This window comes from Ochotona princeps, chromosome 5 (genome assembly GCF_030435755.1).
Source record: "Ochotona princeps isolate mOchPri1 chromosome 5, mOchPri1.hap1, whole genome shotgun sequence".
Lineage (NCBI taxonomy): Eukaryota > Metazoa > Chordata > Mammalia > Lagomorpha > Ochotonidae > Ochotona > Ochotona princeps.
In genome coordinates, this window is record NC_080836.1 from 75,487,974 (window position 1) to 75,509,668 (window position 21,695).

The following is a 21,695-nucleotide window of genomic DNA, read 5'->3' on the forward strand; positions in this document are numbered from 1 at the left end:
GTTCCTAAAGCTTACTGCGTTAGGTAAGAATCAGAATCTTACCATTGCCTTGGGCATTTCTTACCAGTAAGTTATACACAGTTTAGATACAGTCATTAATGTGAGGGATTTTCAAAAAATATTATAGAAAATACATACAAAAAGTTATATATATGTGTATATATATATGTATATATATAATTTTTTTGCACCAGAAACTCATGTTTAATTCGATTACCTACATTTTTTGAAGTTTCCTCATGTATGATATGTAATAAACTGAAGTGGTAATTTAGTAAGAATTTCTACAGGTGCAGTTAATTTCTCCTAAAAATGTATATTTTCATACATTTTCTAGTTCCCCTATCACTAAGATTTGAAAATAAACATTTTTTTCCAAAATTACTTTTCAGTGTTATTAAGAGTTCTTAATATTATTTAAACTGTAGCAATTGAAAGTTTTAAAGTATTCAGATTCTATATAAACTCACTACAAATAAATTTTAATCAGTATTTAATTGATTATTTAGCCTGTATTTAAAAGATATTTAATTGATTTGTATATTTCATTGAAAGACAAAATGGCACACAAAAGCCTGGCATGGCCCATCTGAAGCCCAGAGGCAGGAACTCCATTTAAGTGTTCTGCACATGGGCAGCAGGGGACTCAAGTAATTGAGCCATCATCTGCTGCTTCCCAGGCGCATTAGCAGGAAACTGTATCAGAAGGAGAGTAGCTGAGATTCCAACTGGAAGTCCATTATGCAATATGGTGGCTTTATCTACTGTACCACAGAGTTGACCTACAGAATTTCCTTTGTCTTTTGACAAAAACTGTACTTGGTGTAGCTAATAGGTTAACTAAGTAGCATTAAGTTGAGTTGTCCCCTCTCCTCTCCCATTACTTTCATGTATCACTGCTTATTTAGCAGTCCATGATCGCTGCCCTGCTAGCTCAACAAAAGCCCACACCCATGTTAGGTGGCCATGATATTGTATGGACAAAACATAGTTTGTTTGCAACATGCAAGGAAAACAGCAAAGACAAATAGATTTATTGTTTTTCTGCAGACAGATTAGTCTGAGCTCAGTCACAGGCAAAGAAATGATTTGATGTTTTTGATACCTAGTTCAGAATCCTTGATACAAATCTATGCTTTTGAAGAAAATAAAACTGGCTTTGTTTCGTATTGCAAATAAATAAACTGTAAGGGTTAATTCTGGGCACAGATTTTGTATTTTGTAATAGATTACCTTTGACAATTTTACAATAAGTACATTAAAAAATCAAAAGGGAAGATATTTGGTATGTAGTTAATATGCTACTAGGAATACCCACATTGCGTTTCAGACAGCCTGCGTAGAAGTCCCAGTTCTATTCTCAGTTTTAGCTTTCTATGAATGTACACTCTGGGACAGCAGGTGATGGCTCAGTTGGATGCTTGGCGCTCATGCAGGAAAACCAGATTGGTCTCCTGGTTCCTGGCTCCTGGCTTTATCTTGATCAGGCCCTGGGTATTGCAGGCATTGGAGGAATGACCCAATATATGAAATAAGTCTTTCAAAAATAATTTAATTTGAAAAATAATGCCCATGCTTACATGTTCTAATATTAAAAGGGAATTAATAGTCCTTGTGCTTGTATGGATTAAAGACATATTTAAATTAAAGTTCCAATCCAAAAAGTCACTGGTCATGTTGATAATTAATTGAATAGTATTGTATGTTTGTCTATATGCTTTTAAAATGTCGTTTACTTCCAACATTTAGATCAGTGATTCTCAGTCAGTGAGTGATAAAGAGGTATAGTTCATGAGCAATATAACTTTGTCTCCTAGCTGATTTTTAAACTAGTATATTTAATTTTATATTTAAAGTAATGTTATAAGAAAATGAAGAAGTGTTTGTTCTCAAATAATTGTAAAACCCAGTTTTAATAAACCTTCCATTTAAAAAAATGACAAATGGCAGAACCTGTAACAGTATAAGTGAGGAAAATTGACCTTTTCATGAGAATAAAACAGTAGATTTGTTCCCACTGTGAAAAGTCAGGTCTTCTAAGGAAGGCAGAGGTGAGAATCCAAGAGAATTCTAAACCCACAAGGAGACACACTTGGTAACCTTAAAAGGAAGAAGGAGCAGTTCCATGCACTTAATGGATAAATGAGAAGATAAATGAACTTAGACCACCCAGGCATATCAAGCATTAGTATAATTTATTTCTCATATTGCATACAAAAACAATGCAGGATAATAAATAAGTAAGATTGATGAGGGACTTATACTAGTTGGTCATTTACTAGAAATCTTATTCGTGTTTAAATGAAAATAGGGTCTAAATACCAGTTTGCCTTACCGATATTTTTATCTTTAGGAAAGTGAGAGAAATGAAGGGAACTACTATTTAAATCTAATTTTAACCCAGAAGATATTGGTTGGTAAAATAGAAATAGAAGGAGGCTTTGTCCACTTGTTCAGTAAGTATTTATTGAGTGTCTACTATATACCAGGCACTTGGAAGATTGTGACTTTGTCACTACCTTCTGTGATAACCAAGGAGCAGATGATGGCTACAGCAGGTATACACTGTAGACTTCAGGAGGGAATCCCAAATATTTCAGAGAAGTAAAATGTATGATCCTATTATCAGAGATTCTAAAATTTAAAGAAGCTGACTGAAGAGATGAGAAAATCAACCCCTAGACCTGAGTTGAGCCCTTTCTATAAATTCACAGAGCTCCTCACATATCCCCTTTGAAACCCTGTATTGAGCTAGATCATTATTGTCTTTGTTCTCATCTCTGTTTTATGTGAAGTTTCAGGCTTCAAGAGGACAAGGCTGTATCTGCTTGTTCATCTTTGCATCCTTGGCAAATAGAGTAAAACTGATATTGAATACAATAAGTATATTTATATCAGCAGTAATGAAATATTGATAAAATAATCATTAATATCTTCCCAGTTTATCAAGAGATAATGCATCAATTCCTCATATGTGTACACACACACCCGCACACACATATATGTCTAATATTCTACAATTTGCATTATTAGAATTAGAGGTTTAATTGTCCTAAAAAATGAGGAAGAGATAGCTGTGGCTGCAAAGGGCATGCTTGAATTAACTCAAATATAAAAGACCATTTAGAGAAGAATGCAAAGGGAGGCAAATCACCAAGAACAATACCAAAGGGAGAAGTGAGAGAGAGAAATAATCCCATTAGAACAGTGTCAGAAAGCCTAGAGTACAAGGTGAGCTGAAATATGTAAAATATTCTAGAAACAGCAAAGAGAAGAAGCTGGCTGGGCACAGTTCTATGAAGTTAACAAAATAAGCCAGATACAGAAGACTGGAATCCTGTGATGTCAAGTCATTTTGATAATGATACAGTTTTCATTTCTATCAAGACTCAATTCTGTTTTCATCATCATATTATTATAGAATTTTGTTTTATCTTGTGGAGAAAAGAGAGAGAGAAGACTGCTGATGAGAAAAGTGAAGAGTCCTTTGTTTCCCTAGGTTTTCCCTTAGCAAGGACACTGATGTCCCCCTGGTAAGGGTAGAACAAAATTATGGGAAAGACCCCCACAGCATAATGCAGGGTCCTTGGCCTTTGCCACTGATTGAGCTCTCCTGCACCAGGCTGCATCCACAAAGCTCTGCATAACTGTGCTGTCCCAAACCATTCTGTCTTCTTGGAGGAACTTGAACAAACCCTCAAAAGACTGGAGATTGACAAAAGGAGAAAATATTGCAACTCAGAAAAATCCTGAATTTATTCTGGAAACAGAACACTCGGTAAACAAAGGCGATCATTTTTAGGCAACAATAAAAACATCAAGAGAACTCAGTGATTTGCCTGTGCATAGGCTAATTGGAATGCAAAATCAAAAAACAGTGAAGATAAGACATATATGAGTCTCATCAAAGCAGTTTTCACACTATGTCAATATTTCATAATTTCATAATAGAGAATTATTAACTGAATAACAGAGCAGTTATGTGGATTCACAATGAGCATTACATAACAAAACCCTTAAAACACTCAAGAATGGATCAATGAAATGGTGAAAAGTGACTTCTGTAGCCCCTAGTAATATTTTGTAGTGGGTCTTTCTTTATCAATATTATGAATGATAGTGAGGGTGATGAAAATAGTAGAAATATGGGACGTTTATCAAACACTCACGTGTCCAGTGTTTTGATACTCTCTGTTCACTGATTAAATCCTTACAATGCTGTACAATTGATATTCTTTCCCCCTCCACACAGTTATAAATGAGTAAACTGCATGACAGATTACAGTATCTAAGTGGGAGAGCCCTGACTGTGTACTTAGTGGAATAAGTGGCATAAAGGATATCCTTCAATTTGTGAATGACCCAAGTGAAATGGACAGCTGAGGTGGAAAGGTATAGCAGTGGTCACCAAATGAACACTAATAGACTGGAACAGTCAACTAAATTAATAGAACAAAAGAGATTTCAGTGAACTAAAAGAACATAGTAATAAGTAACCCCCCCAGAAATTAACTGTAGAAGAAAAGATTAGAGAAGTTGAGCTCTGTTGCAGATGATACAAGGAAGTCTCAGCGTTTTAAATGGACTCTGAGCTCACTGTGACCAGTGTGTAATGTGATGTCATTATCAACAAAATGTAATTTTAAATAAAATTTTAAAAAGAATAAAAAAATACTATATATATACTATATATATATACACATATACATATACTATATGTATATGTATATATGTACTATATGTACATATATACACATATATACACATATACTATATATATACATATATACTAGATATATATACTATATATATAGATAGATAGATATATGTCCATCTAGTTCTGGGTGAGAAGACACCAGAGTATGTCACATGAGAAAATAAAGTTCTGCAAATCTGGCAACACAAAATGTCTTCTTCTCAAAATAACTTGTGCATTTATAAAGCCCTTTCCAACTCCAGCATCCTTTGATGCTATGAATAATTCTGTACTAGAATAGAGAAGGCATGCTGAAGATGAATCTGAGTATTTTAGAAGAGTGGTCAGATGTCAGGTGTGCCTGAAGGCAAAACTAGAGCACCATGTAAGATTTTCCAGGAAGGCAGTCGAGTCAGTTTTAGCTAAGCCTTTATTCACAGTTCATCTTGTGCAGCAGAAACACTGTTGGAAGGCCATGAATCTCCAACATGTTATTTATTTGAGCAGACGCCGTATGGCCATCAGAGTTGAAGAAGAAGGGGAACCGCTCCCTGGTAATCCCAGGACGTTGGAAGAGTAGAAAACTCCTACATGTTTGTGAGACAAGTAGCCAGTGGTGATATTGAGTGTTGGACTGCAGTGAATTGCAGGACTGTGCATCAGGAGATGCTTCCTGTGGAAGTTGGATCAAGTCATACACCAAATCACAGGTGAAAATCTGTTAGAAAATATTTGCGTCTTCCTGGTGACTGTTTCTTTAGATTTTGGTTTTGTACCAAAACCGTATATTTTGAGGCATTTCTGGCCCTCCTGTAGGCAAGCTCTTCCCATGACCCTCTTAAACTCTTAGGCACAAAAAGCTCACGAGAGATCTTGGACTTCTGAACTCAGTTCAGTTTTCATTCCAAGTGGTTTCAGTTTTCATTCCAAGCCTCTGGTAATGCTTGACTGAAACAGCGTGAAACCACTCTAGTTAGAAATGCATCTCTCTGTGGTTCAAGTGCACTTCATCATTCTGGTCCCTCATTCTCCTGAACTGTACGTAAGTCCAACAGTCTCAGTAAGTGACCAACTTTCCGACAGGAAACAATTTCCTGTGCCTTTTTTTTAAGTCAGCAAATGTAGTTTAAAAAAAAAGTTGAGGGGATTGACACAAAAGACAACAAGTGTAAGGAAGGATATGAAAAATGGGTGTATTCCACAGTGACGCAACCTCACTGGGATGTGAGAAGCATAACTTTAAGCCTTGAGAAAACATTCCTCTTCTACTGCTTGATAACTTTCCTTCTTGCTTTGGCTTCTTTAAAAATAAACCGACTTTATACATATGACTCTAACTCTTGCAAATACTGTTTCCCAACTAGAGTGAACCTGCTCAATAATTTCTAAACTGTTCTCTTTTCCCATTGAAACAAAACAGTGGCACCAGATTCAGGAAATGCATGTCCATGTGAGAGCTGGTTTGAGGGATTTCAGCATCACCTAAATAATCCTGCTGCTGACTGACTCTGAACACTTGGTCTTCATGTACAAGGCTTAGGTCACTTACCTAGAAAGTGCAGAGAATGATACTGTCTGGCAGGAGCCTTGTGAGACCTGAATTCTCTCCCTTCATTGTGCGGCATGGCTTCAGGCTCTTTAAAAACTAAGGAATGCTGTGACTGCGGTTCATGCAGTCTTTCCTCAGACCTTGCCTATGTTCCACAGGAAATGGAGGGCCGTCTCGTTCTGTCTGGTTGGATATTGTTGGAAAGCCTGAAATGAAAACTGAAACCAAGTCCAGTCATCCAAATAGAGATACAAGCGAGATTAATTTTCAAAGGCATTTTTCCCTTTTACTTCCTCATATTTTTAAGAGAGGCATTAGTAAAACAGACAAAATTGTCATTTCTGTGTTCAGTTATCTTTTTCAAGACTTAGTTCAGTAAATTACATGATATTAGCTATTGATCATCTCTCAGGAGACAAAAAACCTGGTAAAAATGAAACCTTGGAATAGAATCTGCGAGTTGCTTTCCTGCGGCTGTGCCATGGCAGCTGGATAGCTTGTGTTTGCTTTGGAGACCTCTCCTGTTAGATTAATGCATGTATTTTTGCAAGACTGAAAGGACAGAAAAGCTAATTTGCCATAAATGGAAGTTATTTTTTTTAAATCCAGTTTTTTATTCAGTATTTCAGGAATAATAGAAAAATCAGATAGGGACTGAATTCAAAACCATACAACTTAAAATGACAGTGAGGTGGAAGAGAAAAATTAGAATGGGGTGGAAATAATACTCTCCGTTGCTAACAGAAAAATAAAAGAGGGGAGTTACCTCTTCCTGCCTTACAAACAAGACAGGCCTATCATTGAAACCATACCAGATAACACCTATGTACATGCTGTGCTGCCTTCCAATGTCATCTAATTGCTCATGGCTTGCTAATCTTATCTCCTTGCAGGATCCAGCTTTATTTTACTTTTCAAAGTTTGTTTGAGAGACAAAGGAGAGAGAGAGACTTTTTCAATCACTGGTTGATTCCCCAAATGCAAAAGCCAATGGCAAGAATGAGGCCAGTGCCTAGTCAGGCACTCCACCTGGGTCTTCCTGGTGACCTAAGTATTTAGACCATAGTCTGCTTTCTTCTAGGTACATTAGCAAGAAGCTGAATCAAAGGAAGCAGTAGTAACCAGTTTTAAAAAGTGAAGAGGCAGCAATAGGACCCCATCCCTTACAATCTGATACGGAATGCAGATGTCACAAACAGTGACTTAACCCACTTTGTCACAACTCTTGCCACATTCAGGAGCCAATTTTCAAATTATACCACATTGGGGTTGGTGTTGTGATGCAGTGGGTTAAGCTGTAGTTTATGGTGCTAAACACCTATATTTTAGCACTGACTTGAGTTCTGGCTGCTCCATTTCTGAAACAGCTCAAGGATAAAGTACCTTGGAAGGCAGCAGAAGATGCCCTCAGTGCTTGAACCTCAGGTGAAAGACTCAGATAGAGTTCCTGAATCCTGACTTCATCCTGGCTGAAGCCTGACGAATGCAGCCATTTGGGGAAATGAGCCAGTGAATGGAAGATTTCTTTATCTCTTTCTCTGACTCCCTCTCTTCCACTATGCCTTTCAAGTAAGATGAATCGTCCAAAAGATTATGTTGCATTACAATGAACTAAAAACATTGCATCCAACAATGACACATTTTGCACCCAATAAATATTTGTTAATTGGCTTCTGTGTCCTGAGCAAGTAGGTTTTCTTTCTGATTTCACACATAGCTTGTTTCTGCCTAAGAAGTTTCACTTTTGCTTTTCTTAATATCTGAAATGCCAACCTGTCATTGCCAGTTGTGTCTTAAAGCAGAGCATTAAATCATCCCTTTTCTGAAGCCCCCTCTGGTTAAATCTATGCAAATTGAAGCCATCTCACCTCCCAAAAGTCCTATGTGCACATTGTTGTAGTCATCTCAGAATTTCTACACCATATATACTCCCATGAGAATATGCATTGAATCTCACATCTCAGAAGAACATGTATGCATTCATGTGTACATGGCAACCTCCCCATGCAGGATCAGGCCAGTGAAATTGTTATCATTAGAGAAAACCCAGATAACCTTGATTGCTGATTTCTATGAATCTGCCAAAAATGAGTATCAATAAAATCAAGACTAAGATAGATCCTTTTCCCCAAACAGGTGATCAAAACCTAATACATTCACACCTCAAAATTGCTTTAAGGTAGATTGGATAACTAACAGTCTTCCAAAGGAAAATAATAATGTTACATTTAGTTAAGGCCTGTACAATATTTGAGCTGCTGTACTAAAAAAAAAACATAGTTTTGCTCATCCAATCTTTGAAAAAATTATCTGAAAGAGAGTAAACTGTACATTCTTAAAGCGTATAGACCTTCTCCAGCATCTGCTATTGTCCAAACCGCTTCCACTATGAGATGAGCCAAAGGGCAGGCTAGAACTCAGTGTGTGATAGAGCGGATGCAGTGTCCTCTCCGGCTCTTGCGGTCGCTCTCGCTCTCTCTCTCTCTCTCTCATCTACCCCTTCCACCCCCTTTCTCTTTCTCCCTCCCTTCCCCCCATCAGGTCCTCCATTGTATAAATTAAGGAGGTAGACAAGGTAGGTTTTCCAGTGTCCCATAAGGTACATGTAATGGTAAAGTTCATGGTTAAATCTGTATAGCGATGAGTGAAATTATTTATTACTTTCTCATTCTCTATAAAAAAAGGAAAATTTCAACCTTTCTTTAAGAGACAGAAGTATGTAGACTTTGACAGAGCAGAACTGGAGACCTAATGCAGTGATTTGGTCAAAATCTCTACCTTAAGAGGAAATAAGATGGATAAAGGATATTGAGGAAGTCACCTGTCCAGAAAGTTGAAGAGGTGGGATATATGAGGTCTGAAAAAGGTGACGTGGATACTCATGGTTAGACCTTGACACTCAGAAAGACTAAAAGGTATCTCAGAGTAAGAGGAAGGAGGGAGGAAGACAGGGAGTAGTTTGTAGAATACATAAAATGATGCAGCTGGAACATAATTTGGCACTGCTGTTTCTAAAGATGCTCTTTAATGTAAGCACACCATAATAAGTTCAAGACTGGGAACTAATTTTTAAAAAGATTATTATAACCAAGAGAGGAAGAGAACACTTTAGAAGACATCTATTCCTCTTTTTCGACGTGTCTTTACTGAACACCTGGGTTGTCAAAGGCATTGTATTTGGTACTTGGAGAACAAGAAAGGCAAGCTGGAATTTATCATAAGCAGGCTTCTGTAATTCATTAAATTCACTGATGTCTCCTATATTTGGAATATCTTAACGCATTTATTAATATTCTCATGAAAGTATATTTTAGGTGAATAATTTCTATTGTTATTATAGTTAAAAGTTGAAAGGAAATTTACTAAAACAGCAAATTTGACCTCTAGAATTTTGAGCATATCATAAAATGATTAATATTAGCTTTTATTACCTAAAAGTACATTTGAATAAACTTAAGGGCATTGAAATCATATTATTATTTCTCCCACCTTCATGGAATTACCTGCCATCACAATGTGAAAGAGATTTAGTAGTTTTCAGATTATTCCCTAACTACATCTAAGACTTTTTTTTTTAAAGATTTATTCAGTTTATTACAAAGTCAGATATACAGAGAGGAGGAGAGACAGGAAGATCTTCTGTCCGATGATTCACTCCCCAAGTGAGCCGCAACGGGCCGGTGCGCGCCGATCCGAAGCTGGGAACCAGGAACCTCTTCCAGGTCTCCCAGGCAGGTGCAGGGTCCCAAAGCATTTGGGCCGTCCTTGACTGCTTTCCCAGGCCACAAGCAGGGAGCTGAATGGGAAGTGGAGCTGCCGGGATTAGAACCGGCGCCCATATGGGATCCCAGCGCACTCAAGGCGAGGACTTTAGCCGCTAGGCCACGCCGCCGGGCCCTACATCTAAGACTTTTGAACTTTGATCTTTCTAGGTTGCAACTATTTCTTGCCCTCTAAAGACAAGTGCCTTCATTATGAATTTAGTCACTAAGAAGTACCACTGATGACATCACATAGCCATGAAGCAGGAAACAGTGACCTGGCACAGGTTTATGATACAGTTCATGGAGAAGACTTTTGTAGTCCTAGATTTGTTTCTGCTCATGCTGAAATTTTAAGAGCATGGAAATCAAATGACCCCCATGGGTACAGACTGAGCACCTAGAATTAAAAGCCCCCTAGCAGTGCTGTAGGCAGGCCCTGGTTTGGGGCCACAGTGCCCTCCTCTGAGGTGCACTAGGTTCTCGGGAGTTGTCCACTTCAGTGAAATCTATCACTGGATCCTATATGGCCATGACCTGGGAAGCCTTCACATCTCACATGGAAATTGAGGTATGTGAGAAAGAAAGCTACCAGATAGGCTGTGAAGGAATTTATTTATATCCTTTTATTGTACTTTTATAGAACTTATCATGTCCCAGGCACTGTTGTGATCACTTCATGAGAATATACTCATTTCATCCTTGGTACCAACCTACAGTATCATTTTTATTATTATCCCCTTCCTAGCTGATGAAGAAATGGAGGTCTAGAGACACCAAGTTACTGTGGTCAAGTTCCAAAATAAGTTAAGAGGCAGAGCTGGGATTCCTTCTTGGCAAATTGTAATGACTGATTTTCCAGCATAAGAATGTAAGGAAGACTCTATGGTGGAAAATAGACAGTGTTTCCTCTTGAGGCTATGAAAGGACCCACAAGAGTGGTTGACATCAAAGGCACCTTAGCCCAAAGGCATCTGTACCATAGGGTTGATGGTCCTGGCTGGCTAGACCTGCTGCATGTTTGTACTTAGGTAGGCAGGTTCTGCTGATAGGAACCAAATGAGACCTGATCCTAAAGAAAAATAGAGCCTTTCCAAGAAACATGGAGAATGTGTGTGTGTTTATTTACTTCAAATATCAAGCCACCACATAGAGATAACATACCTAGTGACAGCTTGTCTGTAGAGAGAGCAGCCTTGACAGGTAAGAAGCCGTTTTCCAATCTATCTATAAATAAGAACCCTAGCTAGCACTGGTTCTTCAGCCTAGCCCTTCACCTGTGCAGACGGAGTAAGCACTCACCGTGGGCACTTTATCCCTGCCAGTAAAAGCATGATCTCTGATAAAATGGCTACCCTGGTTGTGTCTTGTACCCTTTTCATAGAGGATAAAATGAACTAACAGATGCTGCCAGTCAGGTGTAGAACCAGCACCTGGGAGATTGCCTCAGGGCACAGCACTGGAAATGTTTGCTAAAGGACTGATATGCTAGCATTGGTGTCACCCAAAGATGAGAGGCCCTTAGCATACCATTAAACTCTGACCTTTGGATGATGACTGCTACAGTCCAGCCTGGGCTATCTCCCAGCCCCAGGAGCAGCCAGTACGGGTTCAGTCTTACAGCCTTGTCTTCTCCAGGATTATAAAAACGAAGGGCTGGACATTCCCTCACGCAGGGCTGGAGCAGAAACACTGGGCAGCTTGACAAAGCAGAAGCAAACTGTTGCTGGAAAGGTGAGTCCTCCCGAGATGCAGGGCTGCCTGCCCATTGCTGATTACTTGGCCACACCCAAGATCCTGCTACTACCCTAGTTGCTGGCTCCACCTGCGTCACTGTTGAGATGACTTGCTGGTCAGAATGAAAGCCAGTTGATAAAGGTGGCCAGCTGGGAGACAGAGCTTGTCTGCTGAGAAAGCCAGTAACTCAGGACTGTGCCCTGAGAGCATTGACTTGAAACCAGGAAACCATACAAGGTGAGTTGTGTGGCGTTTGTGGGAAGCCCTAGTCAGAACCCCAATGGTGAGGGGACGAGCACAGGAGGAGCCTGGCTGCCATAAGGGAGGGACTTTGCTGGATGCCAAAGCCATGTCTTCCATAACTTCCTGATAGCTTTTTGTTTTGTTTTGTTTTGTTTTGCCACTGAATGCCGGTGGGTTTGGGATCATGTGTTTTACTCATTGAATTTATCTGCTCAATGCTAGTGATATTTCAAGGAAATAGGATTTTCTCTGTCACTTTCAGAAAAACCATAAACATTCACTAGGAGAGTTCTGACTTAGTCTACTAGGAATGCTCTGAATTCTTGCAAGAGACAAGTTTAAACCCAGAATAATATGCTCAAAGGAACTCACAGATTCCGATGCTGGGTCCTTATTCCATGACATCTGAGCCGACTTTGCAGAATTAACCATGAACAGAGAGGCTTTGTTTGCCAGGTTTATTTACATCTTCTTTGGGTCAGTCCAGGATTATATTGCAGAATCACAGCCCATGTTTTCTTTGGAGATAAACATGCAGTGTTTTCCTTAAAAAAATGTGGTAAGAAACTTAAAACTCACCAGGTTCACCGCCATCCTTTGCTGTGCCTCTGTCTCTGGGTGACACTTTCAGGCTGAGGTGACCACAACCTCGTCCCAGAAGCTTCAGCCAGGTCACATCCACGTCTGTGTTCCTTCCCTAGCCCTCATCTCGCTCTTGTCTGCGTTCTTGTGCACTGAGCCATGCCTGTCACTGAACTGTAAACTCCTCTGGGGCCAAAAGTTCTGGAGCCAAAGCTAAGTTCAATTCTCCGCTTAGTCACTTAAGAACTGTGTAACTTGGACAAGTCCCTTGGTTCTCTATACTTTCATATCTTTTTCTACCAAATGAAGGGATATTGAGAGCACAAGTTCATATTCCATAGATCTATTATGAAAATTAAATGAGTTAATGCATAGAAAGTACTTGGAGCAGTGTTGGGTCTATAGAAGGAGCTGAGAAAGTCGGGGCTGGCATGATGGCTCACTAGCTAATCCTCTACCTCCAAGTGCCAGCACCCCATATCAGCACTGGTTTGTGTCCCAGCTGTTCTACTTCCAGTCCAGCTCCCTGTGCATAACCTGAAAAAGCAGTGGAGATGGCCCAAAACCTTGGGACCCTATACTCCCATGGGAGACCTAGAAGAAGCTTCTGGTTCCTGGCTTTGGATCAGCTCTGGCCATTGTAGCCATCTGGGGAGTGAACCAGCAGATGGAGGATGTTTCTCTCCTTGTCTCCCTCTTTATGTAAATCTATCTTTCCAATAAAAAATAAATGAATCTTAAAAAGAAAAAAGGAGGGGGGAGCTCATGCGGCTGTCAGATAGCTGAAGTCCTCACCTTGCGTATATACCAGGATCCCATATGGGTGTCGAGTTCATGTCCTGGCTGCTCCACTTCCATCTAGCTCCTACCTGTGACCTAGGAAAAGCAGTCAAGGACAGTCCACGGCCTTGGGACCCTGTACCCGCATGGGAGACCCAGAAGAGGTTCTTGGCTTCTGGCTTCAGATCAACTCAGCTCTGACCATTGTGGCAACTTGGGGAATGAATCAGCAGATGAAAAATCTTTCTCTGTGTGTCTCCTTCACTCTGTGATCCACATTTCCAATAAAAATAAATATAAATAAATCTTTAAAAAAAGGGGGGGGGGGTTGAGAAAGTGATAGCTCTAACCATTGCAGGCATTTCCCCGTAGAACCTGGTGCAATATTGATGTTTGACCAGAAGGTAAAACTTTTTCGATGGGAATGCTTCATAGCTATTTGGAGAAAAGGGATAAAGGAAAGAGAGAAAAGGAAAGCATTTTATTTCTTTTTCAATGCCTGGGGACTTTGTGAGAAGGACTTGGTGTTGCAGACAGTAATGAATTCATGTATCAAGATCACTGGTCCAAACCCCACTGAGATTTGGGGTTTGCTCAGTGGGCAGCAGGCAAGGAATGGGGGAAACCAGTGTTGCCAATGGAGAAAGACCGATAGTGGCCACCTTGAAAAGGGACGGGGGAATTGGTTCTGATCCCCTTTTCTGTTTTCCATGACTACAGTCGCCTCACCTTCTTGAGACATCTCTGAGCACGGGCCTGCTTTACAGACTTGAGCTTATATCAGCACATCTGCAAAGAACTGAGTGTAATTGAATTGCTGATACAACTGGGGACTTGCACCAGGCCCAGGTCACCCACATCTCTATGGAAACACATGTTTGCTGTAAAGCCCAGTGACAAAAAAGCAAATCCTTACAGGAGCCAGTGTCGGTTTACTGCCAGAAAAAGGCATATGTTCTCCAGCTGTCAGAAACCTGTGAAATGAAATAATTTCAAATTAAATAGGAAAATCAGGCCACCAGTCAAGGTGAAGGATGCCTGCCATGCATACGTTCCTGTGACTGTGATGATGGGATCCACCGCATGTATTTTCGCTGCCCTCTGCTCTTTTATTCCCATTTGCATTCTGCCTCCCTGGGGAGATAGCTTGGCACTTTATGCAAGAATGGTCAATCTTCATTGATACACATTTTGCCAGCACTAAAATGGGAAATTCCAGACTGGGCCTGCCACCCACTGCGTCTCTGTATATCTAGCACAGGCAGTGGTGCCCAGGAACCCTCCTCCTGCCTAGTGCTGGGGCTGTTGAGTGACCATATTCTCCCAGAAATGGCTCAAACTTGCATCAGCACATCTTGCCCCAGATCTGCTCCAGTGAGATTCTAAGTGATTGGAAGCTTTTATCTGCGTCTGAAAGCAGGCCCTTTCAAATAAGTATTGACTGTTAATGACCTGTTTAAATAAAACATTCAATTTTCTTTCTTTCCCCCCCACAAAGAACTTAGTAGGCAGTGACATTTTAAAACCAAAGGCTAACCCTGCTTTTTCAAAAGAGGCCAAGCCTGAGCTTTTAAATGTGAATTTTTTTTCTGACATTTGCCCTTAAAATGCTTTTCAATGAAGTCATTCTGACAGTGGGCTGAGTACATTACAGTGTCTTTGAATAAAAATGCAACCTTGAGATGTTTTTTTTTCTTCAAATTACATGAAAAAAAACAAACTACAAATATCTTCATATGAAATTCTTAATTCACTCTGTTTCTTTGTGTGTCCTCATTCTTAATCATTAAAGCAACTTTTCTCTGAGGAACAATGTGCTACACAAGAACCCTTATTAAATAAGAGAATTAAGCCGCAGCCTGAAAGAGCTAAAGTACTTGGAATATAAGAGACCTCAGCCATTATGAGGGCCGATCAGGAATAGCAAAATGTTGATGGGAGAAGAAGCAGGTACCAAAAAAATAAAAAGTCATTGGAAAGTTAAGTACAAGACTCACCTAATGTGAAATTTAGACAAAGTTCCAGTTCTATAGAGGGAGTGCTGTTTCCTTCTCTAAGTGACACATTGGTGCCCTGATTGTGTTCTGGTAGCCAAGCTGTCTCTTGACTACCTTAAGGGTAACCTGTACAAAGAAATAGCCTTTTGCATCAGAGACAGCACTTCTTAAAAAGCATTTATTTCGCTTTCTGCCACTGTAGCATATAGGTGTTCTGCTCACCTCCTGGTGACCTTGTAGACTTGCTATGTCTGACAGCTAAAAAGGACCACAGGGGTAATTTACTCCAACCTCTTGTTCTGAAACTAGAGATGTGAGGCTCCATCCCCTGCTGTGGCCCCATCAGGATGCATAGTACCCTGTATAAACACCTATATGTGTCCTTAGCATTTGATCTCATGATTTAAGACATCCACATTTTATATTGGAATGCCTGTGTTTGAGAGCCCACCCTCCAGCTCCTGACTCCAGCTTCCAGCTAGCTGGTGAAGATTCTGGGAGACAATAATAATGATGGAATACTCAAATTGAGTTACCAGTTCCCATCTTTAGCCTTGACTCAGCACAGGCCATCACAGTCATTTGGGGAGTAGACCCAGTAGATAGGATCTCTCTCTCTCTCCTCTCTCTCTCCCTGTCATTCTCACTCTCTCTGTTTGCTATCCACATTTTAAAGTACTGTTCTCTGCTAAAGATCAATCAATGGCAGTAGAATGAACTGTGATGTTGCACTTTATTCTAGCATGTTCTAAACCATGGGTAGAACATACGACTCACAGACAATAAAAACCCTATGAAATATTTTGATCTGGCCCTGCCGAGGCAACCACAGGCAGGACTCAATAAATCTGTAGTGGAATAATTTTTTTAAATTGATAATTTGGTATGACCCTCAAATGATGTTATAAATATCCAAATGACCCCTGGCAGAAAAAAGTTTATTTACCCTCACTAAACCAATGCCCTAAACTAAGTACAGATGATGATGTCTTAGTAAATCCATGTTCTGAGAGACTAGACTTTCAGACTTGCTATTTTGATCAAGAAGCTTTGCTGCATCTCAAATTATATCAATATGGTTGACTTCTCATACCCAAGATCAGTCCTAATGCTTCCTTCTGAGGCAGCATGAGAAAATGTCAGGATCCGTATGATCACAGCGTGGTCTAGGCCATCCCCAAGTCAGGTACGTGGACATTTTAGTTACTTTATGATACACAATCACTTAGGTATTAAGCCCTGGAGTTACACAGAGCTCCTGGCTGCATCGCGCAGTCCAGGAAACAGTTTGTTGGCTGGGACCCACCAAATACAGTCATTTGCTGTCTCATCTGTGGTAGGAAGCTACAGGAAAAATAGCTGTCTCTTTCTAAGAAACATGATCCTGAACATTCCTGTGGAAGCTGAATAGTTTTATTCATAGTTCATGTGTTCTGTGTCTGTACCAAGCAGGCATCAAACACACCTGCCAACCCTGAGTTGGAGCTATAATAATTGTGTGGGAGAATTGTGTGGAAAGTTTCCACTATAGTTGCTAGGAGGTGGGACCCAATGACTTGTTTGGGATGGTGTTTGCAGTGTATTAATGCAATGACCATGGTGTCCCAAGTCAGACTCATGGGGTCAAACTCCCTGGTCCTTCTACGTAGAATGGAACTTGGAGTTGGTTACCCAGTCTCTTTGCACCTCAGTTTTCACATATATAGAAGGGGAGTAATCACAGTTTCTAACTCATAGGATATTGAGAGTAAGTGAAAATAGTGTGTTGAGTACTTGGAGTACTTGGCACATATTCTAACTTCTCCATGCATGTCTTGACTGTTACTAGCAGCAAGTTGGTGAGAAAAAAAAAAGATGCTCTTTAATGCTGTCATCTGTAGGAAACTGGCCTCCTATTTATCCATCACGATTTTGGTGAGACTCTGACTCTAGTGTACAGTGACTGGAATTAAGGAAAGGCCCTATGTTTCTTTCCCCAAGATGCATATTCTAGTGCAAGTGAATGCACCGTGGGGCTTGTTAAGACACTATGTACTGGGCTTGGCGGCGTGGCCTAGTGGCTAAGGTCCTCGCCTTGATCCCATGTGGCCGCTGGTTCTAATCCCGGCAGCTCCACTTCCTCTCTATCTCTCCTCCTCTCAGTATATCTGACTTTGTAATAAAAATAAAATAAATCTTTAAAAAAAAAAGACACTATGTACTGTGTCCATTGTGTGGGATTCCATCTCTCTCTCTGAGAAGGGAGGGAGGACAGAGCATTTGTGTTTCTAACGAGTTCTCAGGCAACTCTGCTGCCACTGCTCCTCTGGGAACCATGCTCTAAGAATCACTGCTGCACATAAATGTTTGGCCTAGCTTTGGGGGTGCGAGTCAGGCCATCTGTGCCCTCATGTCAGAGTGCCTGAGGTTGGTGTCTGGCTCGGCTTCTGACTTCTGACTCCAGTTCCCAGGTAGTACAGATCCTGAGATGCAGCCAGGATAGCTCAGGTCATCACAACTCCTCCCACCAATACCGCTACCCACTGCTGCCAGTATTTGTAGAGTAAACCAGCAAAACTCATCATTAGACTCTCAAATTAATAAACAACAATATATTTAAAAGTACTACTCCAGAACAACCCATGAAAAGAATTTAAAAGTGGATGAAAATCATTTTTATTACATTCTACTTAATCCCATCCATCAAATATTATTGTTTCAGCATCCAATTAACATCAAAATACCAATGAGACACCTTGCATCGTGTTTTTTTTTTAACTAAGTGTTTGAAATCCAATATGTCTTTATGTTGCTAGTGCACCCGCTTCAGACTGGCCACTGGCCACTGGCCACATTCAGTTCTGGCTCTGCAGGAAAACCACCTGGGCAGTTTGTGTTTGCAGTCCCAATCCCTCCGCCAGGCCCAGAAATTTCCTTTTCAGTACTCCCCAGTTGGCCCTGATGATTAGCCAGAAAGTCTAGTCAGCTTCCTGCCTCTTCCAACTTGTGCTCTTTCCTCTGTAAACCCAATATCCTGAATCTTGGCATTTCAAGCTTATAGTTCAGTAACTTTTTAAATGCTCTGTTGACAGACCCAAGCCAATATCCACTATAATGTTTATAGTTTTGTTTTTAAATCCTGGGAGAAATTTTGCACAAGTGACCCTGACAAAATTGTTAAGAATGTTATTTTTAAGCTTTCCTTATGTTACATACTCAGTTTCTGTAAGTCTAATACAAGTGAAGTGACGTAATTCCTGAGAACAAGAAAATGAATCTGAAGGAAGTAATAGGTTTCAGAGAAACAAAAGTGAAACTTTATCACTACATGTACAATAAAACAGCACAGAAATAAGAAAGCCATAAAGCAATTTGGCATTGCAAGACACTGTTACAACTTTCCATGTTTCATATGATTGCATAAGATTGTCATATATATTAAACTTTGTTGAGATGTGCCAGTTGGAAATGCTGAAACAAACATTTTCACCAGAATTTCTACTATTCAGATTTATTTTACATTATATATTGTCAATATCATAAGGTAATAGATTTTTTCACTCATATGAATGTATAGTAAGTAAGATTTTTGCTCGTTAAATAGTTCAGTTTGATGCTGGAAGTCATTGGTAGTAACATAATTTGCAGTGTATTCTACATTGGTGAAGTATATAGATGATATATTAAAATGATGGAATTACTTTTCATGTGATTAATGTCTCTTTTTAATAAGTTTTAACAGTTTCCTTGATCTTTATTTGTCCCTAGCATATACTCATATATGAAAACTAGGTATTATTTATATATATTTACAAATATAAGGCTGAAAGCTAATTGTAATTTTAAGAATTTTAAAATAAATAAGATAATGAAATGTTACATTATTATTATAACTTGTTTTTCTTAGTATTTTAATTTTGTACTAAATAACTAATTACACAGGACAAGTATCTATGGATTTGTATAGTGAGGCCTCAGTAATTGTTCTTATGCAGGAATGGTCTGAAGTGGTAATGAAAACTGGAAACGATTTTTCTGCCCCATGAAGTTAGAGATTCCTGAATCTTTTTTGTACTTAAGGTTGTACTCAACAGTAATGCACTACCAACTGTAATGACCAAGCATAAGGTGAGGGAAATTCCTGTCTCTCACTATGGGGCCCAAAGTTCACAGCATTGAAGACTTCCGGGATAACCCTAATGTCTACAGCTTGAAGGATTCAGGTTTCCAAATGCTGAACCTTGGACCTGTCATGTGGGAACAGGTCAAGAAATATTTCCTGGAAGAAAATTTCCTTGACTATCTAAGACAAGTAAGATTAGTTTGAGCTGATTTACCAGCTACAGTTCATAGCAGAAAACGGAATCCCTATAGAATAGGAATACAACCCATTTTTATTTCCACAGGAGTAAGGGAACTGGCTTGGGAAAGATGGTAAGCAAGTACTGCCATGCAGGTGTAAGCTGTGCTTCTAAACTTTCTCAAGGAACTAGGGTCACTGGGAGGATGCAGACACTCAGGGAGGACCTGCAGGGCATCCTGAAGGTCAGCTTCACCTGTCCTGGTTTCTCTAGCATTTATCCTTATCAGTAGAACCCAATTGGATACTCAACCACTCGAATGCATAAATGTTTAAGTCAACCACATTTATGATCTGTTTGGATTAAGACCCTTTCACTGATTTCCGTAACTGAAGACTTGCCCAGGTTCCAAATTCTTCTCTTACATTCTAGGCCTCAGAAAGCCATAATGTCAAGAAGGCATGGGAGTTCAATCTGTGAAGACTGTCTTTCTTGTGGAAAATAAATTAAGAGAGTAAAATGGACAAAGCACAGCTCCTTATTAATTTTATCTTCCAGTCTTAGAAACATACAGAAGCCCTCATTCTGTCCTCATTGTTAGTATTTTTTTAAAAAAACATTGTGGTTAATCTTTTCAGCATCAGTATGTGAAAAGAGTCATCCTGAGTTAGACTTTGTGAAGAAGTTAGACTTTGCTAAGAAGAGGTGTGAGTGAGTGAGTGAGTGTGTATTTGTACGTGTATGCTTTGCCTGATCAATAGAGCTTGCCATTTGGTGCTCTCAATTCCTTAGTGCTCAGAAATGTTCTGTCCTCAATGAAACTTTTCCCTGAGTCCTTCATGGATTATAGCTTTAGAAAATGTTGTATGTCCAAGCCATAGACATCAAAGCCCAGCTATAGAACAAAACAAAAACTTTTTCTGTAAGATTTCACATTGCTAGAATAGCAGTCCCAAGCATGTCCTGGAGTCAACTGCTCTGGTCTAGTAGAAGGCATTGTGGCTCACAGATCTGTTCTACAAATATGATTCTAAGTCCAGCTGTCAGTTCAGTTCATTCTTTCATAGTTAGACAGGTATATCTGTCCCTCCTCCTACTCCTCCTCCCCTTACATATATACACACACATATACACATGCACACTATCATACACTGAAAAGTCTATATATGTACAGTGTACACATATATTTGCATAATGCCAAGGCTTTCATTTAATTAAAAAAAATCCATCCTTCTAGAAGGCGTCAGATACTCTGATTATAGACTGTCTTGCAAGCATTGTGATAACTGACCAAAGGTTTTGTTTTTTCATACATAACTTGTAAACAAAAGCCACCTGATTATTTGGTGCCTTGTACACCATTTCTGTTCTGTTGAGTTAATAAGAAGGCAAGCCTGTCTTTTACTAACTTTTAGGGACAGCAGCAGGTGGGAATAAAAGGCAGATGTTATTTTCTAGCTAATAGTGTTTACTGTCTCCCATGTGCTGAGTTAGAGGTTTCAGAATTTGCATTTTGGAAGCAGTGGGAGATGCTTCCACCATAGGGCCCGCTGCAGGAGAGCTTGCAGGAAAGAGGGTGAGGTTCATTCTATGGACCTGCTTGTCCAGATGCCTGTGTCAGCAGCTGTATCCTTTGGGAATGTCTACAAGTAAAATCTTGCCCCTTAGTATTTGTTCATCTTGTGATTCCTATCTGAGAACAGTTTGAGTAGTAATACAGTTTAGCTTTGTACAACACCAAGCAAAAGGATCTGTGTAAGGGTGCTTCAAAGAGTGCATGGAAACCAGAATTAAAAGATAAGCTTCTTTTGGTACAAAAGAAAAATTGAAAGCCATGCATAGTTTCATCTGTGAGGTTTTTGAAGACCCCTCCTTCTTATGCTTTATTTAAGACTTGGGAGTAAGGACCAACAAGATGGCTCAGTGGCTAAATCCCTGCCTTTCACATGCCAGGATCCCATATGGACACTGGTTCATGTCCTGGCTGCTCCATGTCCCTTCCAGCTCCCTGATTGTGGCCTGGGAAAAGCAGTAGAGGATGACCTAAAGCCTGAACCCATGTGGGAGACC

The 21,695-nt window shown here is 39.8% G+C and overlaps 1 protein-coding gene across 4 annotated transcripts in view; it reads left to right on the top strand.

Annotated features, from left to right (window-relative positions):
- Nucleotides 1–21,695, top strand: part of SPATS2L (spermatogenesis associated serine rich 2 like) — a 174,077-nt gene that overhangs the window by 64,841 nt on the left and 87,541 nt on the right. For 2 of the 4 annotated variants that reach the window (XM_004576944.3, XM_058664803.1), the window contains exon 1: nt 11,836–11,980. The exons of the other annotated variants lie outside the window; for them this stretch is intronic. The gene's annotated coding sequence lies outside the window, so the exon portion shown is untranslated. Of the gene's footprint in view, nt 1–11,835; nt 11,981–21,695 lie in introns of those variants that run through there. 4 annotated transcript variants of the gene reach the window in all.